This window comes from Bufo bufo, chromosome 5 (assembly GCF_905171765.1).
Source record: "Bufo bufo chromosome 5, aBufBuf1.1, whole genome shotgun sequence".
Lineage (NCBI taxonomy): Eukaryota > Metazoa > Chordata > Amphibia > Anura > Bufonidae > Bufo > Bufo bufo.
The window spans coordinates 455,112,969-455,134,365 of record NC_053393.1 but is presented as its reverse complement, the minus strand read 5'-3'; the positions used below and the strand labels follow the sequence as shown (position 1 = coordinate 455,134,365).

Here is a 21,397-nt window from a genome sequence, read left to right as displayed (position 1 = left end):
GTTCCATTTCCTCCAGTTACAGACCTCAAAATTAGGAGATTTTTTTTTATATGATTACGTTACTTTTTATTCATAGTTCTTATTTCAGACCAGCTCAGAGATATAGAAGAAACTAAGAGCACCATATACCATCTCCTGTAGCTGTCCACAAGTGGCTAGAAATCCCAGCGATGACAACATCTGCTTGTGCTTGACGCCTTTGCTGTGATCATAGAGTTGGCATCACAGTGGGGTGGTAATCCACTCCTTTCTTATAGAAAGGAAAAGGATATAAGGATTTAGGTTACTTTTACATTTGTGGCACAGCATTCAGTTCTCTGGATCCGGTATTGCCGGATGTTACCATACTGCCTACCAGCCCCATTAACTATATTGGGGTCTGGCAGAGAACCAGTTGCTACCCCGACAATATGCCAGTAATGCACACAATGGTTTTTGTCCAGCTGATTGCTGGAATTCTCTGCTGTAGGGCTATGCTGCAAATGTGAAAGGATAGTTATCCCTACCCTACATAGTCAATGGTGAGATGAGACACAAATATGTCACTGACTTTAGTTACTAGGTTTTCTTAACAAAGTGTAGTACTGTGTTAATCCCATAAATTAAAATAGTTTGACAAAAAATTAATTTCTCCTATTTAAATGGTAAAAAGTGTAACACAGCCTAGGTTTGCTATAACCAACCTATTAAGTATACAACAGCATGAATTACGTTCTCTGCTATTCTATAAGATAAGAAGTGTTCATCTTCAGAGAAAACTGCATGCATTTGTCTCCCTCTAGTGAGCAAGCACGTAAAGCACGGACTGTCAAAAATAGCTTCAGATCTTTTGGGTTCCTTTTCATTGAAACATCCTGCAGATATTTGTTAACCTCTAAAAATGTTCAAGGTTGATGAAGAGGGACGAAAAATGTTTGTTGTGTCTAAAGAAACCAGTACATCCTACTGAAGGAACATCTAAAAATACAAGTCATGTGAGGAAACAGTAGGACAAGGGCCTAAGGAAGTATCCAATAGTGCTAAAATTATCTGCATTTTCTTACTTGAGCCAATGATAACAACTAATAGATGGAAGCCACAGGTACATACTGTAACCAAAGAAACAATATTGTGATCTATCAATATTCTGTGTGTGCTGAGTTCCATAAGCTCAAAGTATCTACCACTGGGTTTCTTCTTTAATGAGTAGGTATCAAATTAAAAATAAAAAGTTTTCCAAATCTTCTTTCATCTCACTTGACTTTCTTAGCAGCCCCCATCATGGGAAGGATGCCCTCATAACCTGCCAAGAGAAGGAAGTGCTCTTCTGTGGGATCAGGAATTATTATCTTGGAAATCATTGTCATAGACCAGTCGTACAAACCTAAGTATTTTAAGAGAATGTCAGCTCAGAATGAACCCCCCCCCCCCCTCAAGACTACAGTAGGTGGTGTATAGTGTACAAAAAAACTGAGGTAAAATGCATTGAGAGGACTCCTCTTTGAGTCCTCTCCATTATATACATGATCTCGGGAGCAGGGTTGCCAACCGTCCAGAAATAGGCAACTTTTTTTTTTTTTCTTTTTCCTCCTGTGTCTGTGAAAAAAAATAGATGGGTCTGTGATTTTATGAGACTGATGGTACTTGACTAGATAATTTTGGTTGAAATTATAATTATTTTACGGCTCACAGTACATGGTGGTAATGAGTTCATATCAATATATTGAGCTATAGTCATGTATTACTATAATCTTTATCATTCCTTATGCTTTTTCCAATTTTTCCGCAAAAAATGCAGGCTGTCCAGAAAAAAAGAATAATTCTGGTTGGCAACTGTGCTAGGGAGTTCTCTCAATGCATTTTACTGCTGGTCTGTGGAAGCACTGCGTGGGAATGAAAGTGAGCATCAAGATAAAATTATATAATCGGAATCAGCATCAATTACACTATACACGGCTTACTCTAGTCCAGGCATGCTCAACCTGCGGCCCTCCGGCTGTTGTAAAACTACAACTCCCACAATTCCCTGCTGTAGGCTAATAGCTGTAGGCTGTTCGGGCATGCTGGGAGTTGTGGTTTTGCAACAGCTGGAGGGCCGCAGGTTAAGCATGCCTGCTCTAGTCTGTTGGGTGTTTCAGAGATGACAGACTCCCTTTAAAGAGGACCTGTCGCCTCTCCTGACAAGTCTGTGGTAGTAACCACTTGTATAATAACAATTCTGGAAAATCTCTTCTTATGATTCTATGTTGTGCTGTTCCTCTATTATACCTTCTAAACATTTATGAAATATTTGCCAGCTGTCTGCAATAAAGCTCCAACTTGGTGTTTCCAGTTGGGGGGGGGGGGTGTCGCTGCGCAGTCTGACACTATCCAATCAGTGCAAGGACATCTCCAACTGGTAACACCTAGCTGGAACTTTATTGATTGCAAATCATTCATAAACTTCTAGGTGGCATAAAAGACGCAGAGCATAACAGAGAGTCATAAGAATAGATGCTGATATTATATAGAGAATGCAGGTAGTTACTAAAAGATACATCCGGAGTGATGTTCAACCATATATCTATACAGTACAGACCAAAAGTTTGGACACACCTTCTCATTCAAAGAGTTTTCTTTATTTTCATGACTATGAAGGCATTAAAACTATGAATTAACACGTGGAATTATATACATAACAAACAAGTGTGAAACAACTGAAAATATGTCATATTCTAGGTTCTTCAAAGTAGCCACCTTTTGCTTTCATTACTGCTTTGCACACTCTTGGCATTCTATTGATGAGCTTCAAGAGGTAGTCCCCTGAAATGGTTTTCACTTCACAGGTGTGCCCTGTCAGGTTCAATAAGTGGGATTTCTTGCCTTATAAATGGGGTTGGAACCATCAGTGGCATTGAGGAGAAGTCAGGTGGATACACAGCTGATAGTCCTACTGAATAGACTGTTAGAATTTGTATTATGGCAAGAAAAAAGCAGCTAAGTAAAGAAAAACGAGTGGCCATCATTACTTTAAGAAATGAAGGTCAGTCAGTCAGCCGAAAAATTGGGAAAACTTTGAAAGTAAGGGCTATTTTACCATGAAGGAGAGTGATGGGGTGCTGCGCCAGATGACCTGGCCTCCACAGTCACCGGACCTGAACCAAATCGAGATGGTTTGGGGTGAGCTGGACCGCAGAGTGAAGGCAAAAGGGCCAACAAGTGCTAAGCATCTCTGGGAACTCCTTCAAGACTGTTGGAAGACCATTTCAGGGGACTACCTCTTGAAGCTCATCAAGAGAATGCCAAGAGTGTGCAAAGCAGTAATCAAAGCAAAAGGTGGCTACTTTGAAGAACCTAGAATATGACATATTTTCAGTTGTTTCACACTTGTTTGTTATGTATATAATTCCACATGTGTTAATTCATAGTTTTGATGCCTTCATAGTCATGGAAATAAAGAAAACTCTTTGAATGAGAAGGTGTGTCCAAACTTTTGGTCTGTACTGTATATATATATATATATATATATAGAAAGAAACCAAAAACGAAGCTCAGAAGCACAAGACCAAAAACAGTGGGTGCAAGTCCTCTCAGCCGCAGGCTAAGACGGCTATGAATAAGTATAGTTTCCAAAGATGAGGCAGCACTCCAATAGACGTAAAAAGTGGATCCTTTATTCCCCTCTGTGCAACGTTTCAACCGTCTCAATGCGGTCTTTCTCAAGCATAACAAAATGGTGTCATCTAGGGGTATATATACCCACAATACATTGCAAATAATAAACGTGACAATTATACAATCTTAAGACAATATAGCATAAACAGTACATTATATAGTGTAAAAAAACCCACATATTGTATAGCCAAGTGATCTATATTGCATAATATTTATCATAGTACAATACAGTGTGCAAACACATTTGATCATTGTGATAACAATCAAATAAGTTAGTTGACCAATATCCAATTCATCAAAGAAGTGTAACATCACCTGTGCATATAAATAAGTGCATATAGTTTAAAAACAAACTCACACCGGATCGTATGGGTCGGAGCGCCAAACTTCCGCGTCCTCACCGTCAAAGTGCGCATGTCCAAAGTCCCTGCCACGTCACCAGAAAGACGCCCCAAGCCGAGGAGCCAGGCGTCATCACCATGGAAACGTGTAAACACATGACCAGAGCGATAGACTCGTGACTCCTCAGGAGGGCGCGCCGGGTAGAACCACGCCCACAAGGCCGGACCCGCGTCGCCAGGCAACAGTGAAACACTGCTCCCCCGGCACCAGCAGTCCCGCAATGTGCATCGCGGTCCACCCACAGGTCACATGACAGGTACAGGCACCCGGGCACATAAAACGGCAGAAGAGGGGGAAATAACAGACGAGAGGAGAGAAAAAAGAGACACTGGCATCGCAACAATGAGCTATGTGGGTAGAAGGACCAAAAAAGGTCACTGTAATTTGTATATATATATATAAACCAGAGTGAACGTGGCTTGCATAAAGTATATCAGCACTGGAAAGAATAACCTGTGCCATACTTCCATAATAGGACAACAGGCCGGGGACCAAAAGGTCCCGCCGTTGTCACGGCAGAAACCCTGGTCCATGGAGGGCAAGGGATCAGAGACACGTCCATGCCACAGGTCCCAAACCCAAACACCGACCCTTCAGTCCAAGATAAGATAAACAGACCACCACTCCAGGTAGACAACATGATTATAGTAAACCCACACATCACATAGCAAAGCCAATATAGATGCGTCCAGAGATCTCTCCCATCATCATAATCCCAACATGGAGAAGCAGAAGAAGGCGCATACCGTCCACAAAAACCACCAGCGGAGCACCAATGATCTAGAGAAAGAAAAAGAGTAGTATATAAGCAATAAGACAGAGAACTATACATCTGTATGTAACTAATTGGTTATATATTAAATGACACCAATATAGAATTCACATACACCAGGACCTGACATAAAGAGGGACAACAGGGAATAGCAAAAGGCCCCATCCTATACTACACTCCACTTAAAATCAACATTGAGACCATGGGGTCTCAGTGTGTTGAGACGATGGATCCATCTAAGCTCACGTTGTTTGAGAGCCAATGTCCTGTCTCCTCCCCTTCTAGACAGAGTAATGTGGTCCACTAACATAAATTTCAAATCCTTCTCCCTGTGATTGGCCTCGACAAAGTGTTTAGGCACGGGCAGATCTTTTCTTTTTTGTCTGATGGAAAAACGATGATTGTTCAAACGTGCCTTCATGTCACAAGTGGTCTCCCCAACATAGAGGAGGCCACAAGGACAGGAGAGAACGTAGATCACATATGAACTATTGCATGTCAAGAAATGTCCAATCCCATACTGGGTCCCCGTGATAGGATGAGTAAACTCCTCCCCCTTGGTCATATAGGCGCAATTGACGCAGCCAAGGCAGGGATAGGAACCTACCCTACGAGGGCCAATATGAGACTGTACTAAAGTCTTGACAGGAATGTCCGCTCGGACCAACTTGTCCCGGAAGTTGGCAGGACGTCTATAGGAAAGCAGAGGTGGCACTGTCAAAGACATAACATTAGAAAAATTGCTCTTAAGTATTGCCCAGTGCTTACGGACAATCTGAGCAATCTGAACACTTTGTTCCGAATAGGTTGATATAAAAGGTATCCTCTCAACTTTATTTTGTGTAGCACCTAGAGATATCTGTGGATCTTTCACTTTATTGAGGTGTTTATTGATCACCCGAGTAGGGTAACCACGTTCCCTAAACTTGTGCATCATCTGAGAGAAACGAGTCGGGAGTAAATCTGGATCCTGCACCACCCTCTTAACCCTGAGTAGTTGACTGTAGGGTACAGAATTAATGATAGATCTTGGGTGACAGCTGCCATAATGCAGCAATGTATTACAATCGGTGGGCTTCGTGAAGATGTCAGTGGATAAATGGTCACCCACTATGGTAACTGTCATGTCTAGAAATTGGACATGTGAACTCGAGTGTACAAGGGTAAACCTGATATTTGGGTCCATGTGGTTCAAAAAGTCATGAAAGCTCCCGAGAGAGAGAGAGTCACCAGACCAGATGAGGAAGACGTCATCTATGTATCGCCACCACCCCAGCACATGGCTGAAGTGGTGGGACACATAGATAAGGTCCTCCTCGAGGGCCGCCATGAAGACATTGGCATAAGTCGGTGCCACATTAGACCCCATGGCGGTCCCTCGTAACTGGAGATAGAAGCTATCCATGAAAAGGAAATAGTTGTTCCTCAAAATCAAATCCAATAGCTGGACAAAAAAATCCTGACAAGATAGTGAATAGTTGCTGCCAGATAGCTGTCTCCGAACCGCAGCCAACCCCCTGTCATGGTCAATGGAGGTATATAGGCTAGTGACATCAAAGGATGCCAGGAGACAACCATCTGGCAGCACAATGTCAGAGATCTTGTCCAAAAAGTCGCCAGTGTCCCTAATGTAGGACCTGGCGCTTATCGCAAATTGTCGAAGTACTCGATCTAAGAAAATTGAGATGTTAGAAAAAATGGATCCGGTGCCCGCAACAATGGGGCGACCTGGTGGGTCCAACAATGACTTGTGAATTTTGGGAAGAACATATATAACTGGTGTGCGTGGCTAAGATACAGTTAGGAAGGAATAGAGCTCACCATCAATAATGTCCCGACTCAAAGCTGTGTCAAGGACACCCTTGATGCGTCTAACTATATCAAACCTGGGATCCCCAGTTAATACCCTGTATACACTCGAATCGCCCAATTGTCTTCTAATCTCCTGAATGTATTTGGGGGTGTCCATGACAACAACCTCACCACCCTTATCCGCCGGTTTGATGGTGAGGCTGCTGTCATGGCACAAACCCTCCAAAGTGACCATCTCAGAAGTAGTCATGTTAGGATGTCTAAGGGGCACATTGGTAACCTTATCACGTAGGGCGGCTATATCAATGGAGACAGCCTTCCTAAATGTGTCCAATGCAGATGAATTATTATGAGGTGAAAAATCACTCCTATTAAAAAGCCCAAAAGATTTAAGTCTCAATTCAGTGTCAATAGATCCTACAGTCGACTGCTCCACTGGAGGGCGACCTGCAAACCATACCTTAAGTTCGATGTTCCTGTATAGGCGCTGCAGGTCGACCTCCAGGTGGAACCAGTCAACCTTGGTAGATGGACAAAATGAAAGGCCCTTGGACAGTACATTAATTTGCACATCAGATAAAGGTACAGAAGAAATATTTACCACAGTAGAAACATTACTATTCATCATAGGGCCTGATTCCCCTTTCTGCGCAGTGCCATAGGTCTGGTCACTTTTGGAGACCTGGGATTTCCGCCATCTGTGGTGTCTTCTGCCACCCCGTCTGGTTCTCTGACTGTCACAGGGCCTATCCCTAAAAAAGACTTAGTAGATACCGGATTGTTGGTGGCCACTGGCCCAGGCTGTCCCGACTGGAGGTGTTTTTAGTTATTCGGACGGTGTGGAGGAAACTGTCTCTGAGGTGTATCATTTTGCCATGTATAGATTTTGCCTTTAGCATAATCATCGGCGTCCCGCTGCCATTTCTTCGTTTTAGTTGACTCCTGATCCTTGATGAATTTGGACAAGTGTTCCATGCAGTTATCATTATATTTAAGAAATTCATCCGGTCCCAACATCGCTTCCAAAGCGATCTTAGTCTGGTCCTGCCGTGTTCTGCTGTCAGCCAGTTCCTGTTGCAAATACTCCAAATTCAAAAGAATAATATCATATGCATATTTATTTGATATTTGAGTAAATTTCTGTGCATATGTAGAGTCACTAGGAAAGAGATTTGGTTTAAGCTGTGACCGAATCCCCCTAGGAATTCTGTGCTCCTTGAAATATTGACCGAGGGTCATCATATGAAGGTCAGTGGACGCTATTTTCTTGGCATCTGCCTCGAAGTTTCTTTTCAGGTCAATTAAAGTGGGTGTAGACAGAAATGCAGGCTCACTCACCAAACCCTGTAGAATCCTCTCCTCATCAGGATTCTCCTCACACCGTCCGAATAACAAAAAACACCTCCAGTCGGGACAGCCTGGGCCAGTGGCCACCAACAATCCGGTATCTACTAAGTCTTTTTTAGGGATAGGCCCTGTGACAGTCAGAGAACCAGACGGGGTGGCAGAAGACACCACAGATGGCGGAAATCCCAGGTCTCCAAAAGTGACCAAACCTATGGCACTGCGCAGAAAGGGGAATCAGGCGCTATGATGAATAGTAATGTTTCTACTGTGGTAAATATTTCTTCTGTACCTTTATCTGATGTGCAAATTAATGTACTGTCCAAGGGCCTTTCATTTTGTCCATCTACCAAGGTTGACTGGTTCCACCTGGAGGTCGACCTGCAGCGCCTATACAGGAACATCGAACTTAAGGTATGGTTTGCAGGTCGCCCTCCAGTGGAGCAGTCGACTGTAGGATCTATTGACACTGAATTGGGACTTAAATCTTTTGGGCTTTTTAATAGGAGTGATTTTTCACCTCATAATAATTCATCTGCATTGGACACATTTAGGAAGGCTGTCTCCATTGATATAGCCGCCCTACGTGATAAGGTTACCAATGTGCCCCTTAGACATCCTAACATGACTACTTCTGAGATGGTCACTTTGGAGGGTTTGTGCCATGACAGCAGCCTCACCATCAAACCGGCGGATAAGGGTGGTGAGGTTGTTGTCATGGACACCCCCAAATACATTCAGGAGATTAGAAGACAATTGGGCGATTCGAGTGTATACAGGGTATTAACTGGGGATCCCAGGTTTGATATAGTTAGACGCATCAAGGGTGTCCTTGACACAGCTTTGAGTCGGGACATTATTGATGGTGAGCTCTATTCCTTCCTAACTGTATCTTAGCCACGCACACCAGTTATATATGTTCTTCCCAAAATTCACAAGTCATTGTTGGACCCACCAGGTCGCCCCATTGTTGCGGGCACCGGATCCATTTTTTCTAACATCTCAATTTTCTTAGATCGAGTACTTCGACAATATGCGATAAGCGCCAGGTCCTACATTAGGGACACTGGCGACTTTTTGGACAAGATCTCTGACATTGTGCTGCCAGATGGTTGTCTCCTGGCATCCTTTGATGTCACTAGCCTATATACCTCCATTGACCATGACAGGGGGTTGGCTGCGGTTCGGAGACAGCTATCTGGCAGCAACTATTCACTATCTTGTCAGGATTTTTTTGTCCAGCTATTGGATTTGATTTTGAGGAACAACTATTTCCTTTTCATGGATAGCTTCTATCTCCAGTTACGAGGGACCGCCATGGGGTCTAATGTGGCACCGACTTATGCCAATGTCTTCATGGCGGCCCTCGAGGAGGACCTTATCTATGTGTCCCACCACTTCAGCCATGTGCTGGGGTGGTGGCGATACATAGATGACGTCTTCCTCATCTGGTCTGGTGACTCTCTCTCTCTCGGGAGCTTTCATGACTTTTTGAACCACATGGACCCAAATATCAGGTTTACCCTTGTACACTCAAGTTCACATGTCCAATTTCTAGACATGACAGTTACCATAGTGGGTGACCATTTATCCACTGACATCTTCACGAAGCCCACCGATTGTAATACATTGCTGCATTATGGCAGCTGTCACCCAAGATCTATCATTAATTCTGTACCCTACAGTCAACTACTCAGGGTTAAGAGGGTGGTGCAGGATCCAGATTTACTCCCGACTCGTTTCTCTCAGATGATGCACAAGTTTAGGGAACGTGGTTACCCTACTCGGGTGATCAATAAACACCTCAATAAAGTGAAAGATCCACAGATATCTCTAGGTGCGACACAAAATAAAGTTGAGAGGATACCTTTTATATCAACCTATTCGGAACAAAGTGTTCAGATTGCTCAGATTGTCCGTAAGCACTGGGCAATACTTAAGAGCAATTTTTCTAATGTTATGTCTTTGACAGTGCCACCTCTGCTTTCCTATAGACGTCCTGCCAACTTCCGGGACAAGTTGGTCCGAGCGGACATTCCTGTCAAGACTTTAGTACAGTCTCATATTGGCCCTCGTAGGGTAGGTTCCTATCCCTGCCTTGGCTGCGTCAATTGCGCCTATATGACCAAGGGGGAGAAGTTTACTCATCCTACTACGGGGACCCAGTATGGGATTGGACATTTCTTGACATGCAATAGTTCATATGTGTCACGGAACCATGAACCAGACGTACAACAAGAGATAAGTGAAAATAAGAAGGCTTTATTGAAAATAAAGCTGTAAAGCAAAAGTCCAAACGGATGGTGAAACCGAGCAGAGTCTTTGCGAAGCCAGGGGTCAGGAACCAGAAGGGTAGTCAGACGAAGCCAGGATCAGGAACCAGCAGGGTAGTCAGACGAAGCCAGGATCAGGAACCAGCAGGGTAGTCAGACGAAGCCAGGATCAGGAACCAGCAGGGTAGTCAGACGAAGCCAGGATCAGGAACCAGAAGCAGCAGCAGTCTTAGAAGCATGTGAACACAAGAGGACCAAGCAAGGAACTGAAGCCACAGACCTCCTATATATATGAGCTAGGCATCCAGCTCCTCCCAGGGGAAGGAGGAGCCGCAGGGTGGAAGGCTACAAGAAACCCAGGACCCAAGATGGCCGCCAGCACATGTCAAACGAAGGAGAGCAGCAAGCAGGTAAGACCATGACAGTACCTCCCCCTCAAGGGCCCCTCCTCCGCGGAGCACAAAACGGTTTCTGAGGGAAGCGTGCGTGGAAGGCTCGGAGCAAGGCAGGAGCATGGACATCTGCGGAGGGAACCCAGGAACGCTCCTCTGGACCATAACCACGCCAATGGACCAAAAACTGCAACCGACCGCGGACCAGGCGTGAGTCCAGGATATTGCTCACCTCATATTCCTCACGATTGCCCACTTGGACCGGACGAGGCCGAGGAACCGAGGAAGTGAAACGATTACACACCAGTGGTTTCAACAGGGAGACATGAAACACGTTGGAGATCCGCATGCCAGGAGGAAGCGCAAGGGCATAGGCTACCGGGTTTACCCTGCGAAGCACTCGGAAGGGACCAACAAAGCGAGGCGCCAGCTTGGGAGTGGGCACTCGAAGGTTGAGGTTGCGGGTGGACAACCATACACGGTCTCCGACCTGGTAGGAAGGAGCAGGCGCTCGTCTGCGATCAGCCTGGAATCTCTGGCGCTGCGCAGAGACCTCAAGGGACTTCTGGATCTGTACCCAAGAAGCACGTAGGACGGAAAGGTGATCCTCCACAGCCGGAATATCCTGGGGAGAGAATACCTCCGGTAACACGGCAGGTTGGAACCCATAATTGGCCATGAAGGGAGACGTCCCAGAGGAAGAGTTCACCGCCGTGTTCCTGGCAAACTCAGCCCAAGGCAGGAGGTCAACCCAATTGTCTTGGTGATCGGAGACATAGCAACGAAGGAATTGCTCCAAGGCCTGATTGGATCGTTCTGCGGCCCCATTGGACTGAGGGTGGTAGGCCGAGGAGAAGGATAGATGAATCCCCAACTGGGAGCAAAAGGCGCGCCAGAACCTGGACACAAACTGACTCCCCCGATCCGACACAATCTCCTTAGGCAAACCGTGCAACCGGAAGACCTCCCTGGCAAAAATCGTGGCCAACTCTTGTGCAGAGGGTAACTTCTTGAGAGGAACACAGTGGCACATTTTGGAAAACCGATCCACAATCATGAGAATGACCGTATGGCCTCGGGATGCAGGGAGGTCCACAATGAAATCCATCCCCAGGTGTGACCATGGGCGCTCCCCGGTGGCTATGGGTTGCAGAAGGCCCAACGGAAGGTGCCGAGGGGACTTACTCTGGGCACAAACGGAGCATGCCGCTACATATGCGGCGATGTCGGAACGTAGGGAAGGCCACCAGAACAGACGTGAAACAGCCCAGGACAGCTGATTCTTTCCAGGATGCCCCGCGGTCTTGGAGTTATGGTAGGTTCGCAACAACCGAGTGCGCAACTCCTCAGGCACAAAACATCTGCCGTTGGGTCTCCCAGAGGGAGCACCAGATTGAGCCGCCAAAATCTGCTCACCCAGGGGAGAGGTCAGGCTGGTGCGAATGGCGGCCAGGATCTGATTCGGAGGTATGACCGAAGTCGGAATCGACTCCTCCCTGGACAGCTCGGAGTACTGCCGTGATAAGGCATCCGCCCTGATGTTCTTGGAACCGGGTAGGTAGGAGACCACGTAATTAAAACGTGACAAGAACAGAGCCCATCTGGCCTGACGTGGTGTCAATCTCTTGGCCTCAGAAAGGTAGGTCAGATTCTTGTGGTCCGTCAGGATGAGAACCGGAACCACCGAACCCTCGAGCAAGTGCCTCCATTCTTTAAGGGCCTGCACGATGGCCAATAACTCCCTGTCACCAATCTGATAGTTGCACTCCGCGGAAGACAGTTTCCGGGAGTAAAACCCACAAGGAAGCAGAGGACCCTCTGGTGTTCTACGCTGAGACAGAAGGGCGCCTACTCCCGTCTCAGACGCGTCCACCTCGAGGACAAAGGGCAACCCAGGGTTGGGATGCGACAGAATCGGAGCCGACACAAAGGCGGACTTTAGGGCCTCAAAAGCTCGGATGGCCTCGAGCGGCCAGACCTGGGAATTACTGCCCTTCCTGGTCAGATCCGTGAGAGGCTTGGCCAGCATGGAAAAGTCCCTGATGAACTTCCGATAATAATTGGCGAAGCCCAAAAAGCGCTGCAGGGAACGAAGACCACTGGGCTGGGGCCACTGTAAGACAGCCGAAACCTTCTCAGGATCCATGGAGAACCCCTCAGCGGAAATGATGTAACCTAAGAAGGTTACCTGGGATCGGTGAAATTCGCATTTCTCAAGCTTACCGAACAGCTTGTTCTCTCGTAACCGTTGCAACACTCGTCTGACATCCAGAATGTGGGCCTCCATGGATTCAGAATATACCAAGATGTCATCCAAATAGACTACCACACACTGCTGCAACAGGTCACGGAAAACATCGTTGATGAATTCCTGAAAGACTGCGGGCGCATTGCACAACCCAAAGGGCATAACCAAGGATTCGTAATGACCGGTCCTGGTGTTAAACGCGGTCTTCCACTCATCGCCCGCCTTGATCCTTACCAGGTTATATGCCGCCCTCAGGTCGAGTTTGGTAAAGACCGTGGCCCCTTTAAGGCGATCGAACAGCTCGGAAATCAAGGGTATCGGGTAAGCGTTCTTGATCGTGATGCGATTGAGACCCCTGTAATCGATGCAAGGCCTCAACTCACCGCCCTTCTTTTTCACAAAGAAAAATCCAGCCCCTGCCGGGGACGAAGATTTGCGAATGTGTCCGCGTGAAAGCGCCTCCCTCACGTACTCCTCCATGGCCTCATTCTCCGCTACCGACAGTGGATAGACTTTGCCACGAGGAGGAACGGCACCAGATTGTAACTCTATGGCACAATCGTATGGGCGGTGCGGAGGTAGGGCAACCGCGCGCACCTTATCGAATACATCCCGGTACTCCTCGTATTCAGGAGGCAACAGAGAGTCCGAGGAAGTACACAGCAACTTGACAGACCCATGGATGCAACTAGCCCCACACTGCGGTGACCACGAGAGGATCTCGACCGATCTCCAATCGAAAGTCGGATTATGCTTCTGGAGCCAGGGGTACCCCAAGACCACCGAGTAGTGTGGAGACGAAATAACCTGGAGGCAGACCGACTCTCTGTGAACGGCACCAATGGCTATCCCCACTGGAAGGGTCTCATGAGTCACGTGTGGCGGCAGAAGGGGTCTGCCGTCTATCGCCTCAAGAGCCAGTGGGGAACCTCGAGCCTGCAGAGGAATGGAATTGGCGGCAGCGAACACACTATCAATGAACAAACCACCAGCACCAGAGTCCACCAACGCCTGGGTCGTCACCGAGCCCCCGACCCAGGAGAGGACAACAGTGATCAGTGGTTTGTCAACACGGGAAACCGGGGACGAGGAGACTCCACCCAAGATCTGCCCCCGACAGGATCTCACGGTACGAGCGTTTCCCGGACGGTTCGGACATGCCAACCGAAAATGCCCACCGAGACCACAGTACATGCATCGGCCCTCGCGTCTCCGGAGTGCCCTCTCCCCCTCGGACAGGCGAGCAAACCCCAGCTGCATGGGTTCACCCCCAGACAAGTCATCCCCAGGAGGCGTGGGAGGAGAGGGAGGCACGGGTGGGACAGCAAACGTAGGCACCAATCTGTTAGAAGACCTCCGCAGGTTCTCCTTAAAGGAAGGTCTCTCCCTGAGTCTGGTGTCAATCAAAATCAGGAAAGAAATAAGAGACTCGAGCTCAACTGGTAGGTCCTTAGCTGCAACCTCATCCTTCAAGGCATCCGAGAGACCATGAGAGAAAGCAGCGACCAGAGCCTCATTATTCCAGCCCACCTCTGCTGCCAGGGTACGAAACTCAATGGCGTATTCAGCTACGGATCGTGAACCCTGTCTGATGGACATAAGGAGCTTCGCAGCAGAGGCAGCACGAGCCGGCACATCGAATACCTTCCGAAGAGAAGCAACAAAACCGGAAAACTCGGCAACCACCGGATTGTTGTTCTCCCATAAAGGGCTGGCCCAGGCCAAGGCCTTGTCCGAGAGCAGCGAGATCAAGAAGCCCACCTTTGATCTCTCAGTAGGAAAGGCATGTGGCAGCAACTCGAAATAAATGCCCACCTGGTTAAGGAAACCTCGGCACTGAGTTGGCTCTCCCCCAAAGCGCTGTGGAAGAGGGGCAGAACCGGTCATACCCCGAAACACCGCAGGCGCAACAACAGGTGTCGGGGTAGACTCTGGCGCAACAACCGGAGCGGCAGTAGGAGCGAGCCCAGGAGCGACAACCGACCCATCGGCAACGGGAGCGAAATGAGCCGTGCGTTCAAGCAGGGTTTGCAACGCCACAGCGAACCGACCCAACAGGTGATCCTGCTGATCAAGTCTGGCAACCAGCGTGGGTAGCGAGGATGGCCCTGTACCGTCAGAATTCAGGGCTTGGTCCTAATGTCACGGAACCATGAACCAGACGTACAACAAGAGATAAGTGAAAATAAGAAGGCTTTATTGAAAATAAAGCTGTAAAGCAAAAGTCCAAACGGATGGTGAAACCGAGCAGAGTCTTTGCGAAGCCAGGGGTCAGGAACCAGAAGGGTAGTCAGACGAAGCCAGGATCAGGAACCAGCAGGGTAGTCAGACGAAGCCAGGATCAGGAACCAGCAGGGTAGTCAGACGAAGCCAGGATCAGGAACCAGCAGGGTAGTCAGACGAAGCCAGGATCAGGAACCAGAAGCAGCAGCAGTCTTAGAAGCATGTGAACACAAGAGGACCAAGCAAGGAACTGAAGCCACAGACCTCCTATATATATGAGCTAGGCATCCAGCTCCTCCCAGGGGAAGGAGGAGCCGCAGGGTGGAAGGCTACAAGAAACCCAGGACCCAAGATGGCCGCCAGCACATGTCAAACGAAGGAGAGCAGCAAGCAGGTAAGACCATGACAATATGTGATCTACGTTCTCTCCTGTCCTTGTGGCCTCCTCTATGTTGGGGAGACCACTTGTGACATGAAGGCACGTTTGAACAATCATCGTTTTTCCATCAGACAAAAAAGAAAAGATCTGCCCGTGCCTAAACACTTTGTCGAGGCCAATCACAGGGAGAAGGATTTGAAATTTATGTTAGTGGACCACATTACTCTGTCTAGAAGGGGAGGAGACAGGACATTGGCTCTCAAACAACGTGAGCTTAGATGGATCCATCGTCTCAACACACTGAGACCCCATGGTCTCAATGTTGATTTTAAGTGGAGTGTAGTATAGGATGGGGCCTTTTGCTATTCCCTGTTGTCCCTCTTTATGTCAGGTCCTGGTGTATGTGAATTCTATATTGGTGTCATTTAATATATAACCAATTTGTTACATACAGATGTATAGTTCTCTGTCTTATTGCTTATATACTACTCTTTTTCTTTCTCTAGATCATTGGTGCTCCGCTGGTGGTTTTTGTGGACGGTATGCGCCTTCTTCTGCTTCTCCATGTTGGGATTATGATGATGGGAGAGATCTCTGGACGCATCTATATTGGCTTTGCTATGTGATGTGTGGGTTTACTATAATCATGTTGTCTACCTGGAGTGGTGGTCTGTTTATCTTATCTTGGACTGAAGGGTCGGTGTTTGGGTTTGGGACCTGTGGCATGGACGTGTCTCTGATCCCTTGCCCTCCATGGACCGGGGTTTCTGCCGTGACAACGGCGGGACCTTTTGGTCCCCGGCCTGTTGTCCTATTATGGAAGTATGGCACAGGTTATTCTTTCCAGTGCTGATATACTTTATGCAAGCCACGTTCACTCTGGTTTATATATATATATACAAATTACAGTGACCTTTTTTGGTCCTTCTACCCACATAGCTCATTGTTGCGATGCCAGTGTCTATTTTTTCTCTCCTCTCGTCTGTTATTTCCCCCTCTTCTGCCGTTTTATGTGCCCGGGTGCCTGTACCTGTCATGTGACCTGTGGGTGGACCGCGATGCACATTGCGGGACTGCTGGTGCCGGGGGAGCAGTGTTTCACTGTTGCCTGGCGACGCGGGTCCGGCCTTGTGGGCGTGGTTCTACCCGGCGCGCCCTCCTGAGGAGTCACGAGTCTATCGCTCTGGTCATGTGTTTACACGTTTCCATGGTGATGACGCCTGGCTCCTCGGCTTGGGGCGTCTTTCTGGTGACGTGGCAGGGACTTTGGACATGCGCACTTTGACGGTGAGGACGCGGAAGTTTGGCGCTCCGACCCATACGATCCGGTGTGAGTTTGTTTTTAAACTATATGCACTTATTTATATGCACAGGTGATGTTACACTTCTTTGATGAATTGGATATTGGTCAATTAACTTATTTGATTGTTATCACAATGATCAAATGTGTTTGCACACTGTATTGTACTATGATAAATATTATGCAATATAGATCACTTGGCTATACTATATGTGGGGTTTTTTACACTATATAATGTACTGTTTATGCTATATTGTCTTAAGATTGTATAATTGTCACGTTTATTATTTGCAATGTATTGTGGGTATATATACCCCTAGATGACACCATTTTGCTATGCTTGAGAAAGACCGCATTGAGACGGTTGAAACGTTGCACAGAGGGGAATAAAGGATCCACTTTTTACGTCTATTGGACTGCTGCCTCATCTTTGGAAACTATATATATATATATATATATATATATATATATATATATATATAAATGCTTACAATGGTGTAAAATAAATTAAGGTAACTCACCACTTCCCAGATGCTCTCATGACGATGTCTGGCCAGTGACTGGCTACAGCAGTCACATGTCTATTGCATTGATTCCTTATTGATGGAGCTGAGGCAACAGAGACCAGAGGGGGGCCAGGGAGCAGCAGGGGAGCAGTAAGGTGAGCATTATTCTGTTTGTTATTTGACACCATTGTAAGCTGCTGGACAACCCTTTAAAGACTTTACCGTGTCCTCACAATCTGATGTTCCACAGGGCAATATGAAATCAGTGGGCACCATGCAGCCCTCCAATGTGTCTCTCAACCTGGTAGGGAACGGCCACACGGTCACGTTTCTGGATGCCGTTTTGGAAGTCAAAACCAGGAGTGAATTCAAAAAAAGAGAAGTCCTATCTGTCCTTTAAACTTTCTCTCTTTTTATGATCCAAAATATTTTTCAAAATATGAAAAGTAGCTGAGAATAATAAGAGAGAGAATAATATATTATTTTCTTGCCACTATCCCGTTGAAAGGAAAAGAGGAATGTGGATTTATGGGAAATTTGATCAATTGTGCGAAGGTCAAGTTGTCATATGTAGATTGTTTCGGTGTATAGTTCTTTGTGACAATCTGTCATGGACTGATTACAAATGCAAAGTGAAACTGGAGAAATGGATGACAAATGGAAGAATAATTTTGATGTTATAAAGTGAGTTCAGATTGGGCTTTTTTGCCTTTTTTTCTTGGTAATGAAAATGTATTACATCATAACGACCATATAAGGTGACTATAGCAACTTACTTTGGCATCCTTTATTTTTTTAGCAAGTATATATGTAGAGTTGCCCAAACTTTTGTAAAATTTTATTCAGCTGCTTCACCAAATTTTACAAGAATATCCACTTTGTGGCTTTTTAATTTCTTTGTAAGTAGAGGGTGCAATGACAGAGATCGACGATTGTGCCACTCCCCGTCATTGTACCCCTCAGATCCCGCTTTCAAACATGATCTCGGCATCTGATAGCAATAATCCGGTGTTAAATTTAAAAATGAAAAATAATAATAATAGCTGATCCATTTGCTTTTGACGGGCCAGCCGGCATGGTGATGTCATACGTCATCTTCAAGCAAGTCCTAAGCAAATAGATCAGGTAAGTATTATTATTTTTTTGTTTTTTACACTATTTCAGGTTAAATCGATTCACTACCCCGAAGCACGAGGAAATTCGGCTTCACGGTGAATCGAATGTATCCTGAAATTCAGATCGAATTCCACTTCATGGACTTCCATTCGCTCATCACTATATATATGGTTGCTGCTGACTAGAAATATTACCATTCATAGAGCTTTGAAGGATTTGCATACTCTAGATGTCCTGGAGAGCCATTGTTTGTGGCCCTCTTCACTAGCCCCCTTCCTGCTGACTGAAAACTACAGTATGGCAAGAGTGACATCTACAGGACACGAAAGAGTACTGCAAAATATATTATGCTTAGTGATGTCATTGATTTTAGTGATGTCATATATTGTTTTTTGTTTTTTTCTGCCACTAGTGTATTTAAAAAAAACAAACACCTAATGTGTTTCTCATCCTTAAAGGGGTTCAAGTAAAAATTTACATCACCAAGGGAACGTCCAGAACATTTATCTGGTGATCTCTTTTTCACCTTTCATCTACAGATCTGTTTATTCCTGGGTTCCTCTTCCCTCTTCCAAGATGGCTGCATCTTTTCTCAGAATACCTGATGCACACTATGCATCCGTAGTCCAAGACACGTCCTGCTTAGTTGCCCAGAGCAACCTTTAATTTTCCAAAGGAGCTGTCCAAAATGAAAGGTGGAATCTGATTGGTTGCTATGGGAAATTGAGCCAGTTCTATTTTACACCAGTTTGATAAAAGACCACATAGTTTTGTGAGAAAAGATTCAGTATAAAGAGTAATTTATATATCAAAAGGAGAAAAAAGGAACTGGATCGCACATCTACAATGCTATGCTTGGATCTAATTAAGCAGTACTGCGTGGTGGCCTTTGTTTCTGTGGCGCTGTGCTGGTGGGTTGGTGGGACCCAGTGCCATGGGTGGCATTGTCATACAGCAGAGGTGCTGTTTGACTCCTGGGTCCCGCCGCCTACTAGGGCAGTGCCGCTTTGTCACCGCATTGTGCTGCACCTTTTTGTCAGAGTAGGTCCCACTCAAAGAGGTGACCTTGGCGTGGTGAGTGGGCTTATGCCTTTTGATCAAAATGTACACTAATGCCTCTTGTACAGCATGCAGTATAGGGGGTTGTGCACTTAATTTTGCGCTGAGAAGCGAGTTTAATTAGATCTAAGCATAGCATTGTGGATGTGCGATCCAGTTCTGTTCTTCTCCCCTTGATATATAAAGAGTCATTTATGTATTTAAGGCCCCTTTCAGATGAGCAACTGTCTCGCTGCAGACTCGCAGCGCAGCACCCGGCCTGGACAGCCAGCATGGAATGTTTTAGATGACACTGACATAATGTCAGTTCATTCCAGAACTGTAAGTGTTACATATCATCATAAATCAATATAATGCTATGTGACCCCGGCAGTGCTGGAAGTCCTGGCCGGGTACTGCGCTGCGAGTCCGCAGCGAGACACTCGCTTGTCTGAAAGGGGCCTAAGTCTCTGCCCTTTCTGAGCTCAGTAGTCGGTCTTATCAGTGACTGACAGCTATCTCTGTAAACACACTACACACAGCTCAGAAAGAGCAGAGATTTAAATGTGTGAAGTCTTTTCCCACAAATCTATCTATAAATCAGCTCCGCTCAGCTCCTCCTGCTCTATAACATACTGCCTGCTATTGCAATATTTTCATGCCGACACTCGTCATTGTAAGCGTCCTCACAATAGCACAAATTTATCAAAATGTCGATTTGGCAACCATCTTTGTTGCCCATAGCAACCCCTTAAAATTCATCTTTTATTTCATGAATAGTTCTGGTACAGTGAAAGCAGCACTCTCATAGGTTGTCATGGGCGACTAGGCCAGTGTTTCAGAATTTTCAAGGACTGCAATATACTGTATATTCATTCTTAACTAATGACCATGAAAATGGCAGTACAAAACCCAGGATTCCTTGGGATCTATTTTACGCAAGTGTGAACAGCACCAAAGGCTAGTTTCACCCTCAAATTAAAATCTTCCTGCAGCCTATTATAGTTCATTGTATCCGGCATAGCCAGATACTGCCTTTCCCAACCATAGCCCATTGGCTACAATGGGACCTGGCGGGGATCCAGTCTGTTTCACTAATGCCGGAAACAGACTGGATCCCCATCCGGCTTCCATTACAGTCAAAGGGGCCTGGCAGTGCTCCGGGACCCTCTAGCTATGCCAGATACGATGAACTCCATCAGGCCATCCCTCTGTCGGAAGATTTTAACATTAGTGTGCAACTAGCCTAGGCCAGCCTCACACATTCATTAGATGGGAATGTCATTCAGCCAACAGATCTCTCTCCCATTTCCCTCCTGACTCCGCCATACGCATTTGGTTTGTCCGAGCATATATGTGTTGTCAATGGGGAGAGAGAAGAAAGACTCTGCCAGACACTTTTTCGGTGGCTTATGTCCTGGGAGATGAATGAGACTTCTCACTCCCAATACTATCTGTGGGTGGAGAGTCAGGAGCTCCTCATACACATTAGACTGTCGGCCGGACCCACTGTTCTTGGCTGGTTCGGACGACAATACACTAATGTGTATGGGTCCTTATAGGGGTTGTCCAACAAAAAATATTCAAAAGTTTTCAAACCAGCACCTGGATCTGAATACTTTTGTAATTGCATGTAATAAAAAATTTAGCTTAGCCACTGAGTTATTCAATAAAATGTATCTGTATAGCGCCACCTGCTGTTTGTTTTTTTCTTACTTCTTTGACCTGCTCACTGAGAAGGCCGCACATGCTCAGTTTCATCCTTCAACAGCCTCCTGAGCTGTGATAGGGAGAGCATGGACACGCCCCCTTAGCTGCAGCAGAAAAGACACTCCCCTGAGCTGTCAGCTTGATATAAATCTAGCAGAGCAATGAATGAGGAGATCTCTGGATCCATGTGAGGTACACGGCTGGTTCTAGCTTTGTTAGAAATAGATTGTCACATACATGATCTCTGTC

The 21,397-nt window shown here is 46.2% G+C and overlaps 1 protein-coding gene across 4 annotated transcripts in view; it reads right to left on the bottom strand.

Moving 5' to 3' along the window:
- Nucleotides 1–21,397, bottom strand: part of HDAC9 (histone deacetylase 9) — a 557,952-nt gene that overhangs the window by 110,578 nt on the left and 425,977 nt on the right. The gene's annotated exons all lie outside the window — the stretch shown is intronic.